Below are 9,135 nucleotides of genomic sequence, written 5' to 3' on the forward strand. Positions count from 1 at the left end.
AAGGTGGAGGTAGAATGTAGATTGAGAGAAGCGAGTAAATGCCTTGTGTGGTTTAAAAGGTGTTAGAGGAGGAATAGGAATCTGGGAATGGAATTGCTAAGAGGAAACTGTATGAAGGAGTGATTGTGGCCAACAGCATTTGTATGGAGCAGAAACATGGTTACATGAGAGAGGAAGAGGAGAAGGAACTTGAATGTGTTTGAGCTGAAGTGTCTGAGAAGTATGATGGGGATTACTAGGCTAGATAGAGTGAGGAGAAATGATGGAAGTGAGGAGGAGAACTGGGGGTGGGAATGGGAGCTGCGGAGATAGGGTGAATGAAAGAGTATTAGGATGGGTTTGGTCACATGGAAAGAATGATGAGTGAAGAAAGACTAGTAAAGGAGTTTTGGAAGGAAGATGTGGAGGGAGGTGGAACATGAGGGGACGTCCTAGGTTTGAGATGGATGGATGGGGTTGAAGGGGGGCTTTGGGGAAGAGGGTAATGTTCGGTTTGAGGAAGGAAGGGAAGAAGGGACAAGAAGAACAGGGGTGAATGGTGAATGGAGAATGGTTGTATATGGAAAAAAGTAGTGTGATGCATGAGGTGGATTGGACGGGGTAATGGGGGTGAGGGTAAGTGTGTGTGAGCAAAAATTTTTTTGGACGCAGCCCGAAGGGATTTCTCCCCGTCCTCTCCTTTATATGGGGGGACGGTGAGGGGGGGGTCGCCGATTTAATAAAGCGGCCATGCTGTGGGATGTGCTGTGTCCTGCGACACTGCTTTCTGACCCAGGGCAGTGGAGCAGGGTGCAGGGATGACCCGTCATCTAAGGAGGTGCTAAGATGGGAGGGAGGGTGGAGGGGTATGTGGGAGTGTTTTCGGGGATGAAATGGTCCCATTCGTGGGAAATGTTTTTGTGCCTTGTCCTTTTTGGCTACCCCCCTGTTAAGTAAAAAAAAAAGCCTTGGTATATGATGATGATGATGATGATGATATGTATTATATATATATATACATATATGTATATATATATATGTATGTGTATGTGTATAATATATATATATAAATATGAATGTATATGTATGTATATATATACATATATATATATGAATGTAATCGTAATATATATATGTACATATATAATATATATATATATTTAAATATATATATATATATATATATATATATATTCGGCCTATTCCAACAAGCGAGTTAGATTTTGTAGAAATTGCTAAAATCTTTTTCTAATTTTGAAAGGTACAGTGGATTTATATCATCCGAAGAAGTAAACATTTGTATAGGGCATTATCTATGCTTCTTTTTTGAGTAACCCTCGATTTGCCCCAATTGCCCAAATAGATTCATTAAAGCTTTAGAAGCTCTCAAAAAGGATAAAAACAATTACATATCACTAGAGCGGATTTTACAGCAAATGCAGGTGGTCATTCTTAAATAGGGATGACCCTACTTGGTTTTAAAATGGATGATCTTTTGTCCGATGACATTACATATGGCCAACTTAAGACCAACCCACTTAATAAGGTGAACAGTGAATTTAACAAAAAAATGAAAACTTTGTTAAAGGGGGGAAGATGAAACTCATCAAACGTTTTTCTACCATCACTCCTTCTCTTTTCCCCTATATGTATGGATTAGTAAAAACACACAAAACCAAATTAATCCAATAAAGACCTATTATTAGCTCTTGTTAAATCCATTTCTTATAATTTATCCAAATGGGCTCTAGTGTCTTTACTCAGTCCATTAGTTGGCACAATTTTCTAGATTCATCCTTAAAAAAATAATGTAGACTTAGTTCAAAAACTTAAATGGCTTTAAATATTAATTATAATTTTTGGTTAGTAAGTTTTGATATAACTAGTTTTATTCACAAAAATTCCTGTAGATGATTTAATTGTTTTTTTTACTGAATTATTTAGACAAAAATCTCACTTCCTTTGCCTTCTGGCTATTATAATTGAACTTATCAAATTATGCTGTAAAAAATTGTAAGTTTGAATTAAACGGTAATTTTTATTCCCGAGAAAATTTGGACATGGCTATGGGGAATCCCCTCTCGCCTGTTTTAAGCAAACATCTACATGGAAATTTTTTGAAAAAGAAACTATTGTGTGAAATTTTGCCAAACTAATGGCGGATATGGTATAGATATGTAGTTGATGTTCTTTGCCTGTGGCCATCTTACTGAAGACCTGGATGCTTTTCTACAATCTCTGAATAATTTTAGTTCCCTCCATTTAATTTTACTGTAGAACTAGAAAAATAATAACAAATTGCCCTTTTTAGATTGCCTTATCCACAGAGAAGGTTATGACTTTAAATTTAGCATTTATAGAAAAACCGACTAATGTGTTTTCTTATATTCATTATTACTCTGAACACTAAGATAAAGTAAAAAAAAAATCTGTATTTTTCTTCTATGTTCTTACGTGCCTTGCGGATATGCAGCCCGGAATTCATTGATGAGGAATTTGAGGTCTAGTTGTTAACCTAGGTTTTAGGATTAAAGTTTTTTTTTTACCCCTAGAACATTTTTAGATAACGCTCTCTCTTTGGCGAACGAAAAAAACTTTTCATAGGAATCAACCCCCTCCCCCTTTTTGACATTAAGAATCTTTTAGTATTACCTTACAATAACAATCTTTCTCAAGTTCCTCATTTTACCTTAAAACATGGAATGTTAAATTAAGAGTAAGTGTTTAATAACCCATCGCACTTTTAAGAAATTAATAATAAAAAAATTTCTCTCTCCCGCTGGATTCTTCTGATTGGTTGCATATACAAAATCCCTTGCAGAGATTGTGAAAAGTATTACATTGGACAAACGGGCAAAGATACTATCAACTAGAATTAAACATAACATTAAATATAGTGTTTAGAGCAGCATCAAGAAAATCCAATGCTCTGATTTGTTCAACATGAAAGACTTTCAATCATTGTATTAATTGGGACTAATGCATTCCTCCTATCATTTCCTTGTAATTCAATTTGTCAATAGAAACCATAATAGAAAGTAGTATTATAAATAAAAATTCTGAAGGTCTCTACTCTTAATATCAGTAATCGTCATTTATAAATTAGATAAATTCCATCATTAACAAAATTTGTTAATCAGGTTGTATGTGACCAAAATTTAATTTGGTGAATTGTGCTGTTCTCTAGATTTCTTTTTTCTTTGAATGACTTTGTGTACCAAGACCTTAATTCTTATTTCATCAGTGACTTTTTGTCCTTCACCGGTTCCTTTCCTAGTGTAATATTACGTGTCGATCTTGTGCTATGCCAGTTTCCTTTCTCTAGTGTTTAATTTCGTGGTGACCATCTCACACCTTGCCTGTTCATTTCCTAGTGTATAAATCTTTGTTATTTAAACCTTCCTTTGTATACTAGAAACAACTTTTTTCTGTATTCCCCTGAAGATTGTTGAATTACACGAAAAGCGCTTGGGATTATTACTGTTTTTCTTCCGATTTCCTTAGTGGTTACCCAGCAAAATTTGTGGATCACGTGGTTTGTTTATAGTGATCTTTCTGCATATATATACACATATATATATATATATATGAATGTATATGTATGTATATATATATGTATATATATATATATATATATATGAATGTATATATATATATATATATATATATATATATATATGAAGTAAAAGCAGCTGTTAGGATGATGAGAGCAGGTAAGGCACCTGGGTTGGATCGATGTCATGCAGAATGTCTGAAAAAGGAGGTGCAGTTGTGGCTGATGAGGATATTTAATGTTTGTTTAAGAGAGTGTAGAGTGCCGGAGGACTGGAGGAGTGCCTGTATAGTTCCACTTTACAAGGGAGAGGGAGAAAAGTGTGAGTGTAGTAGTTTCAGAGGGATCAGCTTTTTGAGTGTAGTTGGGAAGGCTTATGGAAGGGTCTTGATTGAGAGGATTAGGAGAGGAACATAGGGAGTAATTGGTGAGGAACAGTGGGTTTTTAGGACAGATGGGGGTTTTGGCGATCAGATTTTCGTGGTAAGACAGATATGTAAGAAAGCTATAGGAAAATGTAAGGATTTTTGCTGGGCTTTTATGGATTTGGAAAAGGATTACGACAGGGTAGACAGAGGGCACTGTGGGAGGAAAGATGTTAAGACCAGTCAAAAGTTTTTCGAAAGTAGTAGAGCTTGTGTTAGGACTGGAAATGGAGAGTGAGAAGTTTGAGGGGTGGGACTTCGTCAGGAATGTGTCATGTCGCCTTGTCTTTTCAATCTATACATGGATGGGGTTGTGCGAGAAGTGAATTGTAAGGGTAGTGGGTCAGGGGTTGGAGATAGAAACACTAAGGAACAACTGCCCATAACACACTAGTCCTATATGTTCTTCTCTACTCTTAAACCCTTTTAACGCTATAAGCAAATTTACAGATTATCTTCCGTCTAACACTAGGATTTATGGAGCTGTGAGAATAAACTTCTGCTTGAATTTGGATATCAATCATTAACTGAAAGCTCTTCATGCCTATATGCACCATTTCAGTTATATAAAGATGAATATCTTCAGTAAGAGCAGAACCAATCGAATGTGTCACAATAATCTCGTCTGTCACAAGAAACAAGATTCAACTGAATTGCTAGTCTTATCTAGTGTAGTGCCAATCTTTTGTGCATTTATTCACCTATCATACACACAACGAGGCCCTTTTTTTTTTTTTTTTTTTTTTTTTGTAAAATAGTCCTTTATATTACATTTCAGTTTACAATTAAACTCCTTTCTTTTCGTGGCTGCTTCCGCCAAGATATTCTATTCATCACCATGACAGGCCCTGAATTTCATAGGTCATATTTTGATTTACCCCTTCCGTACCGTATAACCCTTTTCTTTTCATTTTGAGCAGCTGCCAAGCTATTTTAATCTTCATGGCACTTCCTTGGCAGCAAAACGGCAATCTGCATTTCAATAGCTTACGGTCTATGATTAAGTCTATTGCCCTTTCAGTTGTCCTCCATGTCCTGCATTCCTTCCGGCTGTCTCCGGCTCTATTGATGGGAAAGGGGTCACTAACTTCTTTGCTAGCACGAGGGGAACTCTGTAGACGGTCAAAGACGTTTCAAAATAGTCAAAACCTAACACCTATATATATTTTTTGTTTTGTTAAACACCCAATGATATTGTCCCTAACAGGAATGGGCCTCAGCTATTAGCAGAATACTAAACAGATTAGGTATTATTCTCAGTTTAATGGAAGGAACCCATCAATCCTTTGATTTCAAGGATGAAAAAGAATTGAAAGGAAACATTCGCCGGTAGTCAAACTATAATATTTGCCTGCCTGCCTGCCTTAATATATATATATATATATATATATATATATATATATATATATATATATATATATATATATATACATATATATATATGTATAATATAATATATGTTATATATATATATATATAAAAATATATATTAATATAATATATATATATATATATATATATATATACCCTTCTCTCTTCTTCTATCTTTTTCTTGTCTTTGATCAACATCTCTGGTGTTCCTACCTTCTCCTGTATTCGCTCTTCATTATCTTTTTTGTGTGCCATTTTTTTCTGTCTTCCTCTCATTTTTTCTAGAAACTTTCTCTGTCATATTCATATATACCTTGTGTCATTCCTAGCATTCCATATGCTCTTGAATTTTATCGTTTTTTCAGCGTTTCCAAGATTATTTATTTTAAATTTTCCTTAATTAATGCAAGTTTGCTGGTGGCATATTTAGAAATAAGCTGGTTCCTCATTTACTTAGTTGGGGGCTTAAATGCCGCACTTCTCTCCGGTTCCTAGCATTGACTTTAACCTGCTCCAACAGCCTAGGCTTCGGCTGCAGCTATGCGGCATAGGCTACTTACCTTCTTTCTTTAATACCCAACACTTCCAGTAGTTCTTAGGTTGCCAGATGTCATTTTTCAATCTCTGGTATTCATACTTTTCTTCCTGCCCTCTCTCGCTATATATAGTAAGAGTGTAGTAAAAGTTCAATGTTTCTTATTACCAGCTCCCCTCCGTGCTTATTTTTTCCTCTTTTAACATCTTGTGTAAATTCCCTTAGTCAAACAAACACATTTTCGTTATCTTTACTTGTCTTTAATCATATAATTTCATAATTATTACACATTCCCTCATTCTCAGACTTCCAGTAAGAGTATATATAATCCACAATTTTTTTTCCTCCGTACTCTTGCTTATCAAAATGATTTGTTCTGTTCGTTTTTTTTTTTTCCTACTTACTTGTTCATTGCTCTTTATCTTTCCAGCCTTCCAGGGAGGACTGTGAATGTCTTTGTTTTTGCCAGGAGACTTTGTTTAGATAGGATAAACCACCGTGCATCACTAGAAGGAAGGTCATCCCCCCCGTTAATCTGTAGAAGCCGAGAATCAATTTTATATTTTTATTAGGGAGTGGAAAGATATTGCCCAGTGATTCTATTTAGTTCAGTAAAACCTTTGGGCGTTTGAATATTAACCCATCATTTTCGTCCCTTAGGCTAGCCTTACCTTCAAGTTAATTCACTTTTATTTTGGTCTTCAAAGTCAAATCACATAAGTGTACATGGATTCCTTCAGCTCGCTCTCTCTCTCTCTCTCTCTCTCTCTCTCTCTCTCTCTCTCTCTCTCTCTCTCTCTCTCTCTCTCTCTCTTTCTCGTCCTCTCTCTCTCTCTCTCTCTCTCTCTCTCTCTCTCTCTCTCTCTCTCTCTCTCTCTCTCTCTCTCTCTCTCGATCTCCTCTTTCTCTCTCGTCTCTCTCGTCTCTCTCTCGATCTCTCGCTCCTCTCTTTCGCTCTTTCCTCTCTCTCTCTCTCTCTTCTCTCTCTCTCTCTCTCTCTCTCTCCTCTCTCTCTCCTCTCCTCTCTGTCTCTCTCTCTCTCTCTCTCTCTACTCCTTCTCTCTCTCTCTCTATCTCTCTCTCTCTCCTCTCTCTCTCTCCTCTCTCTCTCTCTCCTTCCTCTCGCTCTCTCCCTCTCTCCTTCCACTATCTCTCCTTACTCTCTCTCTCTCTCTCTCCTTCTTCTCTCTCTCTCCTTCCTCTCTCTCTCTCTCTCTCTCTCTCTCTCTCTCTCTCTCTCTCTCTCTCTTTTCTCCTGTCTCTCTCTCTCCTCTCTCTCTCTCTCTCCTCTCTCTCTCTCTCTCTCTCTCTCTCTCTCTCTCTCTCTCTCTCTCTCTCTCTCTCTCTCTCTCTCTCTCTCTCTCTCTCTCTCTCTCTCTCTCTCTCTCTCCCTTTCTCTCCCTCTCTCTCCCTTTCTCTCCCTTATAATCCTTTGTACTCAACATTTAACAATCACTTACTTATAGCAATAAATTCCAATACGATATTTGTGCCAGTTTGAATAAAAATTGTAGAGTGTGCCACAATGCTAGATAGGTTAATTGTGATAATAGAATTTGACAAACACTTTCTTATGTGTTTTTGTCGGGTGTTGAAATATTTGACCAAAGCCCAATCCAAAATACTTTGCGCAGTGTCATTTATAGTTCTTATAAGAAAGCTTTTAACAATATATTCCAACTTTCTTTTTACAGGGTTATTTACTGTATGATCGCCTTTAGGGAGAGGAGAGTGAACATAGGTAACTGAGCGTATGGCCAACGGGCATCCTGAGTTTACACTCCAGGGAAGGATGAAACTGATCTAGTCTCTCCAAACGAATACACTGGTGACCCTTATATCCTGGGAGAAAATACATACTGTACAATATATACACATAATATGTGTACATTATATATATGTATACATATATACGTTACATATATATATATATATATATATATATATATATATATATACACACACAAATAAACACACACACACACACACACACACACACACACACACACACACACACACACACACACACACACACACACACACACACACACACACACACAAATATATATAATATATATACATATATATATATATACTGTATATATATAATATATATATATGTATATATATATATATAATCACGAAGAACCCACAGTCGGAATCAAAAGGAAACTTTAGAAGAATGTGTAACTTCTATATTTCGGCTAATAGCTATAGCCCTCTTCAGGAAAGTACAGATTACAAGAATTTGCAGAGACAAAAGTACAATGAGATATGAGTAGAAGGGGAACACGCAGAGTTAAAACAGGAAGACCCGTCACGCAGGTCGGAGTCAGAGGTGAGGGGATGTGTGGGTGAAGGTGTGAGGTCATGGGAAAGGGCGGGAGGAAGGGTCAGGATGGTGATAATTCTTAACCAAGCGCCTCACAGCTAGCCGTGAGATAATGTCCGGGGACCATTGACCTTTGGAGATGTTCAAGTTCGGACATTCTTCGATTAAGGCTGATTCAAAAAAATTTCTTCTAAAACTACAGTTGGACTTGAACAGAATTTTGGCCTTTTCCCAGTCAAGACTGTGATTTTTGGTACTGACGTGTTGGAACACCGCGGAATTTTCTTGGGCATAATTAATGGATCTTTTGTGCTCCATTAACCTGGTGTTAAGATCCCTTCCGGTTTGACCAAGGTACATTAAATCACAATCTTTACAAGGAAGGCTATAAACTCCTGGGGACTCATTTCCCTTCTAAAGTTTCCTTTTTATTCCGACTGTGGGTTCTTCGTGATTATTAATTACATATGGCTAATTATATATGTATATATATATATATATGCATATATATACATATATGTATATATATATATATATATATACATATATATATACATATATATATACATATGTATATATATACATATATACATACATATATATATATACATATATATATATATATATATATATATTGGTGTATTTAGGTAGCAGGTCTCATGTAGACAATTTTGATTGAAGTTCACAGCAGCTTCTGCGTTCACGACTTTTTTGCGTGAGTAATTCTACATCTCTGACGATGGAACGGTGAGCAATGGGTAGCTCCCATAAAAGATGTCCGAAAGACATTGAAAGTTCTTGTAGACGAAGAACACTTTATTATAACAAGCTTTCGACCTACATAGGTCATCTTCAGGTTCTATTACAGGCAAAGAAGGGAACAGTTTATATATGGAACTAAGGAACAGAATGGTAGAAATGGAGGAACGTGATTGGCCGA

Source organism: Oratosquilla oratoria, chromosome 16 (genome assembly GCF_046742065.1).
Source record: "Oratosquilla oratoria isolate Oo_2021 chromosome 16, ASM4674206v1, whole genome shotgun sequence".
NCBI classification, from domain to species: domain Eukaryota; kingdom Metazoa; phylum Arthropoda; class Malacostraca; order Stomatopoda; family Squillidae; genus Oratosquilla; species Oratosquilla oratoria.